The 16,876-nt window shown below is 38.8% G+C and overlaps 1 long non-coding RNA gene and 1 pseudogene across 1 annotated transcript; one reads left to right on the top strand and one right to left on the bottom strand.

The window, feature by feature from the left end:
* Nucleotides 1-5,743: 5,743 nt before the first annotated feature.
* On the top strand, nucleotides 5,744-13,272 carry LOC122666993. The gene is made up of 3 exons (XR_006333740.1): nucleotides 5,744-5,753; nucleotides 7,315-7,322; nucleotides 13,139-13,272. It is a non-coding gene; the product is annotated as an uncharacterized LOC122666993 (long non-coding RNA).
* Nucleotides 13,273-13,800: 528 nt separating this feature from the next.
* LOC122668273 lies at nucleotides 13,801-16,330 on the bottom strand (annotated as a pseudogene).
* Nucleotides 16,331-16,876: the final 546 nt, after the last annotated feature.

Genomic DNA, 16,876 nt, shown 5'->3' on the forward strand with positions numbered 1-16,876 from the left:
CATTAGGTGTTTTTTCACTTTCCTACACTGAGAAGACACTGCGATTTTCCTTCCGTAGACTACCTGCGAAGGGGGATGATCCACATACCTATCGTTGTATGTTTAACAAAGCAGGCGATGAACACATTCGGTCTCCTCCTCACTGTGGATGCAGATACTTGGGAGAATGTCTAGACAAGCTCCTTTATGTTCAGTTTGCTGGGGATTCTCAGTTGTATTTATGGAAGCTGAAGAATTATAAACGCAATAAATGGGATCGGAGGCAATCAATTATCATTGAGAATGTGCCCATGCCTTTCAAACATGGATCCATTGTGGGTTTTGATCGCAGGGATGATCAGGTTCTCTTCCTCAGGCTGAACAGAATGATCCTTTCCTATCATCTTAGGTCCAAAGAATCGACGATGCTTTATGAAGTTCCATCAGAAGATTGCCATGACTCTGATTTGGATTTTTTCCGTGTTTACGAATTCCCCAAATCGGTACCTTTTCTCTTTGATAAGTCCTACTTTTCTCAACTGTATGGCAGCAAGAATGTTTTGGTATCTAACGAACTTAATTTCCCCAATTGAGAAGCGGGTTTGAAATTAGTAGGTAAGAATTATTTTATACTGAAGTTCCTGTAATTTAAGGATTAAACTCTTAGTGGATACATTTTGAACTTATTAATTAAAATTGTTCTTTTATTTGCTGTTTTTCTAGTTATATGCATAAGCCCAAATGGTCATGCAATCTTATTTGTTCATAGAATCCTCCGAGGGTAGTTAATGATTTTATGTGGAGCTCAATCCTAGGCCTGTTCTTTGTATATGACTGGGTCATTATTCTGGGACATCTCTTCCCTTGTTTGTTTGTTATACATACTACACTTCCAAGGGAATAAGGCTTTAGTCTCACCTTGATTAAGAAAAGAACAAGAAGCTATATTATAGTTTCAATTTAGTGATCAATGGGGAAAGGGAAAGGACTAATGCACTCACCCACAAAGTCTTCAAACTGTATTTTATTCTTCAACAGTATCATAATTATCCAGCCAATCTGAGGCCACTGCATCACGATTTTTACCTACTTAACTGGTCATATCAGTACCCTCCCTAACTGGTCATATCACTTCCCATACATGCCAAAGAAAATCCCTTTGTAGTCCTTCAATTTTCTAAGCCACTGTACCAGGAAACACCTACAATTAAAGATAGTGAACTGGTAAGTGAGACAACACCTGGAATCACCTACAATGAAAGATAGTGAACTGGTAAGTCAGACAACACTTTTTTAGTAACACTAATGTTGCACTATTTAAAGATAAGATTCTTACCTGTGAACATATTACTGGATTCATTTCCAGAATGAAATCTCAACAAGATACTCTTTGTTTCATCAACAAAATTTATCATGAACCAGGATGTCTAAAACTGTCATATTGGCTATTAGTTCATTGGCGTGTGGTTTGTGTGATTACCAAAACGACTATTAGTTCTTAACTGTGAACATATTACTAGATTCATTTCCGGAATGAAATATCAATAAGATACCCTTTGTTTCATCAAGCAAATCAATCATGATCCACGATGTCTAAAACTGTCATATTGACTATTGGTCACAGGTTCAAGTCCTGGAAACAGGGGTAAGGCTGCGTACATTTGATCCTCCCCAGACCCGGTTAAACGCAGGAGCCTTGTGCACTGGGTACGATTTTTTTTTTTTCTTTCTCTATTCCTAAAGAAAAAGGAAAACAGGGTGCAACAGTATCAAAGAAAATATTTTGTTGTTATATGGTGATAGGGAAGAAAGAAATGGATGCACCTGATTGATCCAAAGCCGATGATAATCTCGGTTTACTTCCTGGTTCCAGACATGCAACTTAGTAACTATCTTGGATCTGCCTGCCATTTTTTTTTTTGGGGGGGGAGGGGGAGGGGATTCTATGCAAAGAATCTTCAGAGGCCATATGCATCTGCAATAGTACCGATAGTCTGGTAATGCGGTGATGATTTAGAAGTTTGAACTTTTTAGTTGCTTTTGTAGTACCTGTACCCCGAATAATCGGACAGAGAGATTTCGATTTGCTATTTTGAGCAATTGAGAGCTTCCTAGGATTAAAGGACTGACAACAATTAGTCAGTGAAAACTCTTGAGTCTCCTTCCAGCCAAAGATGCTTTATGTCTTTGTTGATGCAATTTTCATGTTTTCCCAAGCTTCTGTGCATTGAGGTTTAGTAGTCAAGCTATGTACTGGCCACTTTATCTGGATTTCATCAGTGATGATGAGGATATCTAAGGATGCAACCTCCTGGTGCTTCCTCTGAATTGGAACTCCCAAATCTAGTAAGATTTTAGTGAATAGTCTAGCAATTGGTATGTATTATTCCAGGAACTTGCAATTATATTTCGAGTTTATTTTTGTCTGTTCCATTATTTGATTGAATCAAGTTGTTCTTCATAAACTAAATAACCCCCCCCCTCCCTTCTGATTGTGTTTGACATAGGTAACTCATTATTCTGAAGGTGGAAATAATAAATAACATCCCATATAATTGAGTTAGGCCAAAAATTAGAGAGCAGTGATATGTCGAATTGTTGAAATGGTGCATCATCCATAATGGCTCAGATCAAAATCTTGCCACATCCAAAAAAAATTGCAAAATGTATTTTGGCTATCAAAGAGATAATGGGGGTACTTTTGGCTATTGAAAACAGATAATTGGTTAGGATATTAAGATCATTCAAATAGGCTAATATTTGGTTGGAAGAGGTCCATCATGGAGTATGGTTTCCAAATCCCTCATTTTGACACCTCCAGATTTTTGGATAAAAGCAAATGTTAAGGGCCTGCTCCTTTGGTTATCATGATCCATCATCTATAAAAATAGTCTGTAGTGGATGATGGAAGGTTCCTTAGAAATTCATCTCTGATTCTGTAACTAGAACTGATAGAGTAGAATGTGATTCTACTGAGTTAATTCAACTGGAATAGACGTTGGTAACTTTTACAAGGATTTGGCATTCATCAGAAGAAACATTTTTCGATATCCATCAGTGATGAGCATTATAGGTTTTGCCCTATCTTTTGGTTAAACTATCTCATTACAAAACATGGCCAGACTTACTGAAATACAATTTGGATCCTCTACTGCTGCCCGCCCGTCCTGCGGGCGTGCTTCCTCATACAGGCAGGGTTCCCAGTTGAGATAGGGCGATCAGTGCGACCCTGCCTGTGTGAGGAAGCACGGGCAGGTGGCAGTAGAGGATCCAAATTGTACTTCCGAGTCCACTGAAATATGCAATGATTTGCTATACCATCCACGAGTGTTTGGATTCCATCTGCAACTCTTGCTCAAAGGTGGGGAAGACTGAAGAGGGAGTGAAGGACGAAAGGACGAGAGAGAGAGATAAGAACAGTGCCTCACAACCAAGGATAGTTTCTTCCGCTTTAGAGAAATTAGGATAATAAGATTAGAATGCGATTCGGTTAAAAAGAAACAATCGGTACAGTGGTTTTGCATTGGCAACCGATACCGTATCAAATCGAGGAAGATGCCTTTTTAATCGCACCGATTCTCCTTTAGTTCGGTTTGTTACAGTTTTAAACAGCCAGTTTCGTTATCAGTATTCGGTTTCAGATATAAATTGACGCCCTCATTTCAAAAATCGGAAAATCGGAATCGGCTAATACTGGTCCCAATTTTCATAGATCTTAATCACTTTAGTTTGAATTGATTTGAAACGGTAATTCCTTAACCGATTCCTTAACTGAGCCCCACTTCTAATGCCAATCAGTTTCACCCTTATATTGATAAGAACCCCTTGGACCGGACCAATTTAGGTCTTCTCTAGATCTCTTCCACCTTTCTGCCATCTCCTCGCCTTCCCTTGCACCCGTTTTCTCGGATCTCTTATTTGTATGCACCGTCCTTCAATTGCTTACTAGCGTCATGATTTGGATCTTTATCCCCTCAATTTACCTGTCCGGGTGGGGTCTACCTACCCCTATTAAATGAAATTGAGGAAATTGACGGGCAGGCAAATTGAGGATAATTTTTCTAGGACGAAGACGAAGACGAAGAATTTCATAATTGAGAATTACTGAAGACTAGAATTCTAGGATCGACTATCACTGAGAATAGCTGCAAGGTTTCATCACATTGTCCTGTAGAAATCATGAGGAAAATTATCTCCTCAATTTGCCTGCCTGTCAATTTCCTCAATTCCTTCTAATAAGGGGAGGTGGTCCCCAATCCCACCTAGGCAGAGCGTTCGGACATGAGGTAGGGTGGTCATTTTTGCACCCCCTATTATATAAAATTGAGGAAATTGACGAGCAGGTAAATTGAGGGGATAAAGATCAAGACAACTGTAATTTTATTGCTTTTATTTTTAGTGTGTACTGAGAAACACGTGGCAAGCGTATTGTAGCCTTGTAGGGGTGTCAATTGGTCTGGTTCTGGGCTATCGATCGGGTTCCTTATCGTATATAATTCTAAGGGGTCAAGACCAGAACCAGACCAATAAACTAATCGGTTCTAAACTTGAGATCTGGGACCATTAACTATCGGGTGGGCCGGTTCCTAAACGGTTCTAAGCAGTCCAATCAAAATTTAAAAGTAAAAATTCTCAAACACGTGTCACATATCTTTAATAATAGGATAATTATTAATGTAACAAGGGTCGGTTATTTATCCAAACATAACAAGACAGCTACTACCCTCTTCAAACTTCAATTTAGGATGCAGTTGAAAATAATTTTGTGAGGATCCTCACGTAAAATCACATTCATTGCTGAAAAATCCAGAAAACTCAAGAATATTAGATTAATTTTTTAATAAAAGGTTTAAATGTAATTCTGCACTACCCATCTTCCCCAACCCAAAATGAATACCCAAATCTCTCGTCCAACGATGAACCAACCCCTTTCTTTCTTTTTTCCGGCGAGCTAACTGCCATTGAAATGAGTTTCAAACTTCCCGAAATTTCTGATTTCTGAAGATGAAGAAAGGAACAGGAGTACGAAACTGCTCAATTAGGAAAAATTAGACGCAATGACGATAGATGAAGAAACCACCAACCCATGCAAGTAAAGTCCTAAGAGGCAAACCCAGCACCTGTTTTTCCCATGGAAAACCTAAAAAGGAAAAGCACTAAAATATGAGAGGGGGAGGGGGGGGGGGGTGGAAGAAAAAGAAGTGAAGAAACAGGGGAATAGAGCAGAACTGTGTAAAAACAAAGAACCGGAAGAGACCCGATCTTTCATTTAGTGAGATATAAACCGTTTTTCCATCTTTTAATATCATGAGATTATTATCCCCAAACAAATGAGAATACCCTTTATCGAATGACGAGATGGGTAGATTCTGATTCTTAAGAGTTGCATAAGCCAAAACCATCACAGACAAAATCATAAAAAATCCCAAAAGAAACCCATCATTTTTTTTTCTTTCCTCCTTACAGTGCTATCTTTCTATTCTCTGTTTTCCTATATAATTAATCTCTCCCACTTTCGTCTTTTTTTCTTTTCTTCTTCACAAGGAGCTTGACCTCTACAGTAATGGCAATCAGCCCAGAAAAGGGAGCGACACCGTGAGAGAGAGAGAGAGAGAGAGAGAGAGAGAGCGAGAAGGTGGGAAGTGAGAAATTGTCCTTATGTTCTATAGTGGTGCCAGGAATTTGAGTGTCCGCTTTCGTCTTTCACCCCAAATCCCTCTGGAATTCGATAGTTTCTCGCCTGAAAATGGACTCGCAAGAGCAGCACGGAACTGGTCTTCTTCTTCGATCATGTACGTAGTAAAGGAAGAAATCCCACATTCTAAGCTGAAGACTCATTTGCCCCTTTGACCGGAATTGGAGTCTTCATTCCCAGAGAGTTTTTTTATTTTTTATGAGTTCATTCCCAGAGAGTTGGTGGGAATAGGAGGTTATTTTGGAAAGGACAAAAACGGAGTGGATTTAAATCAGGGGAGTGTTGTTGGTGAAGTCTGATTTGGTCCAGAAAGTGCAGTTGAGACCTTCGGAGGACCGTTTCGATCTCGAAACGATCTCAAAATTCCGATAATTGGCAGGGCTCCACGCCAAAGGCTAGAGTGGTGTTGGGCTCGTCGAGATCTTCGAAACGAGTACCTTTTGAGCCATGTGTTGTGTTTTGGTCCGGCCCAGGTTTTTTGGTTCTTTTTTGGGCTGGAGGCATTTGTGTACTTTCTGGGTTAGGGTTTTCTTATTTATTGTTCTTATCTTCTTGAGAGAGTAAGATTAGGGTTTTGTAATACTTCAAAGACATAGTGAAATCCATTCTACTGCTCAGCCGTGGATTTAGCTTCCAGATTGGAGGTGAACCATGTAAAATCTCTGTGTTGTGCGTTGTGTGTTCTTTTCTATTTCATTTTTCTTCTGCAAATCGCCATTCTGGGCGTTGTTTTCGTAACAGGGAGTGGGGCGGTTGGAGTGAGAGTGAGAGAGGAGTTGCAGGTGTGAGGTGGTGTTCACCGGAGAAGAAAAAGAAGAAGGAAGAAAGAAAGAGAAACGAGGGATGGGGAGGAGTGAGAGAGGAGAGAGAATGTGAGGTTAGGTTAGGGTTGAGTTGGGTTAAGCTTGAAAACTCTCATCCCTTAGATCAGGTAGGGAGAGAGAAATTGCAATCGTGTATTAAGGAGGCAGTGTATATTGTTAAATGACAGGAATATCCTTTTAAAATATCATTTTACATTATAAATATGAGATTTTAATAAACTAATGAAATGTCCAAATTATCCTACTTAATGATACTTATTTGTTTTATTTTTTATTATATAATAGTCTTTTCACCTTTTTGTTACATTTGGAAAAGTAACCCACCCGTGTTACGCTAATAACAATCCTAAATAATATTATAGTAAGACACTAATTTCAATTACGAGAGATATGTTTCATTTTTTTTCTCAAATCACATAACTATTCTATATTACCTCTTGTTTTGTATTTTTATTTGCTCCATTTCCTGTTCGCTCCATTTTCCCAAGTTCCTCTAATAGAGGGGAGTGGACCCGACCCGTGCAGTGTGCTCAAGTAGGGGTATGGTGGTCATTTTTGCCCCATCTATTGGAGGAATTTGGAAAAATGGACCTGCCTAGGAAATGGAGCATATAAAGGTCCGGAACACCGCCACCCTCATAAGTTAGGATTATTTTAAGATATGTTATTAAGTTAACATTCCCAAATGGACCTTAAAAATTTACAGTCAAATATTTCGTAAAATAGTATATGACACAAGTAGTACCAACCAATAATTATCTAAAAAAATATATATAAGAGTACTTCCTCTCATGACCTTGAGTCTTAAGAATTGAGATTAGGATGTGAATTTCTTTCGGTTCTATCAGTTCCTAAATGGTAGATCTGGAACCGGATCAATAAGCTATTGGGTGGGTCGATTTTGATTCCGAGCGGGCCGGCCTAATCCATAATTGACACCCCAGCGTATTGTATGCGTTTGTACGTGTGGGCTCTAAACACCCCAGGTACTTTCGTTTCTGTTAAGAGAACGCTAGCCGGACATGTAGTCCCTACATCAGATTCACTGGGGGCTAAACGGTCTTTTAGACGATACTATGTCTTGGCGTATTATTTATGGAATCCATTATTCATGAATCATGACTGTAGAGAGGGAAAGTAGGTTCTGGCAACATGAGGAAGAAGTGCAGGACTATAGAGGATGAAGAATCCTCAACCGAAGAAGATGTCAATGTCGAGGTAGCATCGGTGGGTATCATTGAGGACTTGCTCAGAGAAATCCTTCTACGACTGCCATGGCAATCAGTCACTCGTTTCAAGTCTGTATCGAAGAATTGGCTTCGTTTGGTATCCGATCCCTCTTTTATTAAGGATTATCAGTTTCGAAATCTTTCTCTTTTAGGTTTCCTCCATACTAACTTCAAACGAATCAAGTACTTTCCTTTTCCTCTTCTTGAAAAACCTATTTGCATTAGAGACTTGAAAAAACACTCATTTTCTTCTCGGCCTATTCATCTCCTTGGCGTATCGAATCAGTCGAATGGCTTGGTCCTCTGTTGTTACAGAGAATATAGGAAACCATTCCATTTAGGTTCACACCTTGTATACAATCCTATCACATAGGAGAAACTACATCTCCCTCTGCTGCCACGGCTATTTGGGGAACAGCCATCAGATGGGCAAAGAAGATTTCACGTGGAAGGCTTTGCATTCCACTATGACTTTGCAACTCCCACCTTCATTGTGACGAAATTGGTCAATCGGAAGAAAGGTGTGCAAGTAGACTTCTTTTCTTCAGAATCCTTCAACTGGACATCGACATTGTTCGATCTCGGACTGTTTTTTTGTGGCGATGAAAATTATGCATTATCAGGTCCATCAACTTTTTACAGGGGTTCTCTTCATTTGTTATCCGAACCATTAGGTGTTGTTTCACTTTCCTACACTGCGAAGACACTGCGATTTGCCTTTCGTAGACTACCTGCAAAGAAGGATGATCCACATACCTATCGTTGTATGTTTAACAAAACCGGCGATGAACATATTCTATTTCCTCCTCACTGTAGGTGCAGATACTTGGGTGAATGTCTAGACAAGCTCCTTTATATTCTGTTTGCTGGGGATTCTCAGTTGTATTTATGAAAGCTGAAGAATTATAAACGCAATAAATGGTCTCAGAGGCAATCAATTATCATTGAGACTGTGCCCGTGCCTTTCAAACTTGGATCCATTGTGGGTGTTGATCGCAGGGATGATCAGGTTCTCTTCCTTAGGCTGAACAGAATGATCCTTTCCTATCATCTTAGGTCCAAAGAGTCGACAATGCTTTATGAAGTTCCATCAGAAGATTGCCCTGACTCAGATTTGGATTTTTTCTGTGCTTACGAATTGCCAAAATCGGTACCTTTTCTCTTTTATAAGTCCTACTTTTCTCAACTGTATGGCAGCAAGAATGTTTTGGTATCTAACGAACTTAATTTCCCCAATTGAGAAGCAGGTTTGAAATTAGTAGGTAAGCCTTATTTTATACTGAAGTTCCTTTAATTTGAGGATTAAACTCTTAGGGCGCGTTTGGTAATGGTCTGAACAAAGAACGCCCGTTCTTGACTAGAACCATTCTTTTGCGTTTCTAGTCTGGAACGGCATTCTGAGACTGAAAATGACCGTTTGGTAACGGTCTCAAGAACGCCGTTCAGAACGAAAATGGCGTTTGGTAAAACCTGTTCTTCCCTATTTGATGTTAATTACAATAATGCCATTTTTTTGTCAATTATACCAAAAAAAGACTTGTAAAATCCTTTTCTTTTACCAACCTTAGCATAAAATTAAAATATCTCATTAACATAACTAAAGTAAGTATAAAAATATGTCAAATTTCAAAGATGCCATTAAAATTGGGTTCTTGTGTGGATTAGTGGCATAACTGACTATGCTATGAACAGTTGAATAAAGAGGGCCTTGGTGGACTGGAACCACCATCCTCTTGGAACATGCTCATGTTCCAAGTGCTCTACCAATTTGAGCTAAAGACCCATCAAGTTGTCAATGAATTAACACAACAGATTAAACCAAATTATATTCTCCATTCTTTTTTGAATTAATTTGCAATGAATGAATTTTAATGGCCCAAGAAGCACAAAAGAAATCACTCAACGAAGTTGTGGAAAGGGAAAGCGTTTTTACCCTATATGTGTGGCCTGTAATCTCCAATCTATACAATCTTTGTCTTCAATTCTAAGCAAATCCCAGATTTGCACTCTGCTAAAGCCTTCCTGAATTTTCCTTTGTTACAGTAAACTTCCAGCATCTCCTAACAACAAAATTAAAAATTAAAAATGGAACCGAATATATTTTGTTGGTCTGGTTCTTAGGAGTTCTTTTAATAAATAATACTAAAATGGTACATGTCATGCAGGTTTAACTTCTCAGGTGAAAGCCTGGAAGTCGTCGTTTGCTCCTCTAAAAAGCTTACAGATCTTGGATTTGAGTTCAAGTACAGCTTAGAAGAGATGTACAAGGGAGCCATAAAAACAGTTAAGGAGAAGGGTTTACTTCCCCTTTCTAATCCAAATCCAACTCAATAACACTAGCTGGAACGCTAAACCAAAATCAGAGGAAGCTGGAAAAAAAAAAACCACAAACAATAAAAGCCAAGAGGATATAAAAGGAGGGAGGCGGCAGAAGAAGAGGAATTAGGCACAGCATCATAATGCAAAATCTCTTCAATTCTCTCTACTTTAACCTGAAGCTCCAACTTTAATTCCCAATTACTAACCAGACTGTTCTGTGTTGTGCAATTGAAAAAAAAAAAAAATAAGGAAACACATTCATAATGATCCTCATGCTTCTGTAGGAACATCTCATCATGATCATCCCATAAAGAACTAGTTCAACAAATTCATAAGTGAATGTGCTAGAGATAGATGTATCTTTAAGGGAGTCTATGCATCAAGGACACCATATTTCTATGTTGCTTTACCTTTTATTGTATAGAGCACTATCTGGTTTGTCGTCCCACTTAGTGGAGTTTCTTTGTCTTCTTAATTGAAGTGCTTATTCATTTAGAAAGGGGGAGGTGGGGGGAAGAGATTGAAGTACAACCAAATGCTCTGTAAGAATTATTCCTTTAGCTAGAGACCTGACTACCAGGCCAAGCCTTCCAATCTAAGCTGGCATCTTACAGAACATAGTCCAGCAATCACATAATATCAGTCCATACAAAGAAACCAGTTGATTAACACCTGAGCTCAACCAATCGACAATATTTAATACTGAAAACAAAATAAATCAATGTTGAGCAAGCCATACAGGTTTGTTCTAGATCAAATCAGCCAAAAGAACCCCAATCATCAGGCATAATTTGAGAACCAACCAAATTCAAATTAAAAATCCCCCATTTTCAATCGAATTACCCCACGAAGCTGATGTGAACACCTAGGCTTTGGTGAACAACGGAGCAATCGATGCAAAGAAAAATCCCATACGTGACGAATGCCTATGTCGGATTCTTCGCATTGCAATCGAAACACATCTGCATCAAAAAACCGAAACAAATGAACAGTGAGAACCGAAAATGAATCCGTACAGATCTGCAACTCTTAAACCAGATCTCAAAATAAAAAAACCAATAAAATTGAGATAAAAAGAGGAGGGAAAAACAGAAACATGAACCTTGTCACAGGTCATACAAAATTCCCAAATCACACCAAAAAAATCCCTAAAATTACAGATCTATACCAAAAAAATTTCTGAAATCCCATACCTTTTCGGCTGAATCCTTCGAAGTATAGGGTTGGTGACCCAATTCGAAGACAGAGAGAGTGAGAGGGAGAGAGCGAGACAGAGAGAGCCAGAGAGAGAGTGCGAGACAGAGAGAGTGAGAGGGAGAGAGCGAGACAGAGAGAGCCAGAGAGAGAGAGAGAGAGAGAGAGAGAGAGAGAGAGAGATTGAGAGGGAGAGAGAGAGAGAGAGAGAGGGATAGAGAGCAAGAGAGACATGAGATCATGGTTTGGCCGTAGTTGCAGGTACCTTCTCTTCCTCTGCTCCTTCTATTTCCTTCTCTTCCCCAGATCTATCGCAAGGAGGCAACGAGCTTGTTGCCTTCTTTCTCAAAATCACGGGTTTTCACGATATCGCGATGTAATTGTCGTTCTTGTTCTTCTGGTGCTCAAGACCTTCGGTTTGTTCTAAAAGAACGAAAAAACAAACTGTAAAGCCAAACACTTTTTCATGTTTTTTTGTTCTTTTTGAACAAAAGAACTGTTCAAAACACTGTTCTGAACGTTACCAAACGCACTCTTAGTGGATCCATTTTGAACCTACTAAAGTTGTTCTTTTAATTTTACAATGCTTTGATGTTTGTGTAGCTATATGCATAAGCCCAAATGTTCATGCAATCTTAGTTGTTCTTCCCTTGTTTGTTTGTTATACATACTACACTTCCAAGGGAATAAGGCTTTAGTCTCACCTTGATCAAGAAAAGAACAAGAAGCTATATTATAGTTTCAATTTAGTGATCAGTGGGGAGAGAGAGAGAGGAGTAATGCACTCACCCACAGAGTCTTCAAACTGTATTTTATTCTTCAAGAGTATCATAAGTATCCAGCCAGTCTAAGGCCATTGTATCACTATGTTTACCTACTTAACTGGTCATATCAGTACCCTCCCTAACTGGTCATATCACTTCTCATACATGCCAAAGAAAATCCTTTTGTAGTCCTTCAATTTTCTAAGCCAATGTACCTGGAATCACCCAAAATGAAAGATAGAGAACTGGTAAGTGAGACAACACCTGGAATCACCTATAATGAAAGACAGTGAACTGGTAAGTTAGACAACACCTTTTTAGTAATAGAAATGTTGCACTATTCTATAGATAAGATTCTTACCTGTGAACATATTACTAAATTCAATTCCAGAATGAAATCTCAACAAGATACCCTTTGTGTCATCAAGCAAATTTATCATGAACCAGGATGTCTAAAACTGTCATATTGGCTATTAGTTCCTTGGCATGTGGTTTGTGTGATTACCAAAACGACTATTAGTTCTTAACTGTGAACATATTACTAGATTCATTTCCAGAATGAAATCTCAACAAGATACCCTTTGTTTCATCAAGCAAATTAATCATATACCAGGATGTCTAAAGCTATCATATTGACTATTCGTCTATTCCTAAAGAAAAAGGAAAACAGGGTGCAACAGTATCAAGTTGTATGGATGCCAACTTGAACCTGGACCCTAACCTCCATCCCTATAACAACGAGGACAAAGAAAATATTTTGTTAGAAGGCAAAAGGTTATAGGGTGATAGGAAAGAAAGAAATAGATGCACATGATTGATCTGAAGCCGCTGATAATCTCCGTTTAATTCTTGGTTGCAGACATGCAACTTAGTAACTATCTTGGATCTGCCTGCCAATTTATTTTGGGAGGTTCTATGCAAAGAATCTTCAGATGGCGTACGCATCTGCAATAGTATCGATAGTCTGGTAATGCGATGATGATTTAGAGGTTGGAACTTTTTAGTTGCTTTTGTAGTACCTGTACCCCGAATAGTCGTACATAGAGATTTTGATATGCTATTTTGAGCAGTTGAGAGCCTCCTAGGATTAAAGGATTGACAACAATTAGTCAGTGAAAACTCGTGACTAAAGAGTTCCATGATTCCTACCAGGCAGAACAAGAGAAGCTCCAGCAACAGATTTCATCAGTTAGGAGTTCTCTTTCCTCCCCGTTCAGATTGATCATGATCTCAAGGTGAAGATCACTAAGGTCTGTGCTTAACTGAATGTCGACGGACTAAGAGGGGATATCGTGACAAATAGGGCTGCTAAAGCTCTGGCTTCTCTGAAAGGAAGAGACACAGTAATTGCTGATGACATAGCCACTGTCATTCCCAACTGCTTAAGACACTGGCTTCGGAAGGATCCATTGGAGTCAATTGATTCTGGTTTGCTTGTTATAGAGAAATTTTATGAGGTATTTAGCTGAGGGAAGTGGCTAGGTCACCCTTGCATTGTAAATTTTGTTGGACAACTATTTCTTTCCTTCCTTTCTTGTTCCTTCCCAGACCCTCCAAATCTGTCATGTAGAGTCCATGATATCAAGGAAAGATGGAGTTCAGTTTCCAGGGAAGAATCTAGCAGTAGTATCTGTGAAGCTACCCTTACATTGTGATGTAATTCTTCTGAATTGAGGGATCTTCCATGGGAAATTCTTCATTAATGAATTCATCTTTGCTTTTGGTTCAGTTTTTCCTTATTGATAAATCTAGGATCTTAGGCACTTCCATTTGTTAACCGTTGTGTGTGATTTCATTTAAGTTGTGCTTTGTGGTGGAACAAGGATCTTTTTTGCCGGAGATGATGCATATGAACGCAGGTAATCTACTTTATGCTCCTCGAACTGCATTATAGAGCTGAATTTAAGACCTTAGAATCAAGTTCCCATTCTATCTGTAGATACCCTGTTCTCTCTTTGAGAAAGGCTGGAACAACATCAAAGGCAATTTCAGCTCCTAATAGCTATTGTATAATTCTATAGATTTGCGCTCCAAGCAGGATGATTTGGTGGATTCTACACCTGAACCGAGATAGACCATGAACAATGATGTTGACAAATACATTGAGTAGGAGATACCAAGTTTGCCTTTTTTTCTGAAGTTTGAACAGTTGGTAATTAAATGTTCCAATTCATAATAATTACCCAATTTTTATTTGTACCTGCATTAGGATGTGGAATTACAGATTAGTTTAGCTGTTGGTGGTGTTGTAGACCCAACATTCTCTTGTTACACTATTGATTTTCCATTTATATTTATTAAGGTCACATCCAATCTGAGATCAGCACTTTCCTTAAAACCTTTTTTCTTCTAGTAACCTGGAAATTTTTGAGACACTCTTCAAATGCTGCAAATCAATAACTGGCATATTATCAAAGCCTTAAGATGGCAGATGCTGAATATATTGACTCATTTTCCAACTCTAAAATGGATTGAAATGGTATGGATAAGTAGGTATGATTGAAAGTTTACATAATTTAAATGTAAAGCTTCAGGGAAGGATTCAAGCAGCTATTTCCAATTACCAATCAGTACAAAAGGATTCTCTTATCGGGGAGGGTGCTTTAAGAAATATTGTGGAAAGGCTATTTATAATTTTCAGAACTAGTTTATATGATACCTCCATTGGAAGTTGTAGAACTCAATAATGTAACAAAGCAGATATGGAAGTTACAGTACAGCAGACTGAGACCTCATAGGCTTCAAGCCTATGATTAATTAACACATTAGAGCTTGTTAAACATGGTTGACCAGAAATTATTTTTCTTTTTTCTTTGGGAGAAAAGGGGTGGTGGGGGGGGGGGGGGGGAGTGAAATAAAAAACATGCCTTTCACCCTTCGATATCCCACAGTTGTGCCACTTAATACTGTCTTTCACTCATCTGCTTTAGTATGAATATCAAGATGGAACTCAATGATCCGCTGGTCCATGTGGATGGGCTCTTGAACTTGCAACACATTAAATGATAAAGATTCCCCAAAGTCAAAATTTATTTCCCAATCAGATTGATACTCTTCAGGTGCCCGGTGAGTGAAAATGTCTTCTTCAAGGACATGGAGTGGGTCAAACCGAGAATCACTAATGCCTCCTCGTTTGCTGCTCGTAGTTAGAATAGCATTCTTGACCAAATTACGGGAGAATATGGTATGTCGAATTTTGTTGAATTCTTCAAGCACTTGAATGTCCTCGTCTAATATTAGACTTGATGACTTTGGAGGGACATTCAGTAAAAAGAGACAGTTTCGTCCCACTGATTTATAATATAAATCAAGCAGAGTGATTGCAGACTTTGGGCGCTCCGAAGCATGCCAAAACCAACTAGGCCTGATAGATACATCACACTCCGCAGGAACCCAATCATGACCATATGGATCTCCTCCACAAGAATACCTGTCAAACATAAAAGGGTAAGTGAACAAAGTTCTCAGTGTTCCGAAACTGATGAAGGTAACAAACTGGAGATGAGACTTCCTGATGTAATCTCACAAAATCAAGGACACATCCCCACAAGATTGAGAACTCATGCCACTCCTGAATATATATATATGACACTCATAAAATCAAGGATAGTTCGTAAAATATGGCTTGAGAATTGAGATCATGAAGACATGAAACTATTGGACTAAATGAAAGCCAACAAGAAAATAAAATAGCCAGATCATTTCATGGGTATATTCACCCGTTGCTCCAGTACAATTTGTCAAGCTGCCAAGTTCTTAGCAATCAATGGGAAATTATCAAGCTAAGCTGTGATTTTGTGGTTTCATAATAAGCTTAAGGACAGCCTTGGTATCCGGACCAGCATCTGAGAATATGACAGCCTCAGGTTGCAGCTGATGAATAAGACCAAACCAAGAATCAAAGAAGTATTCCAAGTCTTTTTCTCCTTCTCCTATAGCACCATCCAACTCATACCTCTTTGATCTCCCCATATCTGTTCCATTCTCAGAAATCATTAAAAGCCCTTCTAAACAGCTTAAGTTCAGAATTTCTACCCGGAAGTATTCAATTTTTTCCCCTCTAACTGGTAGAGAAGGGAGATCCCATCAATCAAACAGTTAGTTAAAACACTCACAAGACTAAATTGATCAAGACCAGACACTGGAAGGGAGAAGGTTTCAGAAACAGAGTCAATAACCCATGATTTAACTGGGAGAAAAGAAAAATTCAACAATTTCTTACCCAGTGAGCAATTCAGACATCTGGGCCATATAGAACTCATTATAATCATAAGTTCTTCCATAGGAAGCCTCGTGACGATCCCAAGGCCAGAGGTAAACACCCATGAGGTGGAACGGACAGAGTAATTGTGGCGAAAATTTGTTTCGCACTGATCAGCACGTACGAAGCTGAAGCGTGTAACAAAGATTCACAGAAAACTATAAAGTGTAGAGATACAAGATTTAAGTGGTTCGGCATGGTGGCTTACATCCACTAGGCAATAACATGGAGCTCACTTTAATAGTACATGAAAAATTACAACACCCCCCCCCCCCCACACTCCCAATATTATATATGAGACCCACTCAACAAGGAAGCTCACTCACAATATAACTCTCACAAATTCCCCAAAGGAATTATAAGGAATTATACACATAAATCAATATCCAAAGTTCTCTACAAGTGAAACCCAAATCCAACTCAAGAACACCTCTCAAAGTTTAGTACTGAGATCCTCCATTCTTCATTCTATACTTTGAACTCAACCCCCCCTACCCCTACTTATAGGAAAAAGAAATAAGAAAAACGACAAAGATAAAAACCACCTCCTTGGTTTCTCCAAATCGGCTTCTACGTTAATGTTGTAATCACTTCAAATCATCCATTTTCAA

Source organism: Telopea speciosissima, chromosome 7 (assembly GCF_018873765.1).
Source record: "Telopea speciosissima isolate NSW1024214 ecotype Mountain lineage chromosome 7, Tspe_v1, whole genome shotgun sequence".
NCBI classification, from domain to species: Eukaryota; Viridiplantae; Streptophyta; class Magnoliopsida; order Proteales; family Proteaceae; genus Telopea; species Telopea speciosissima.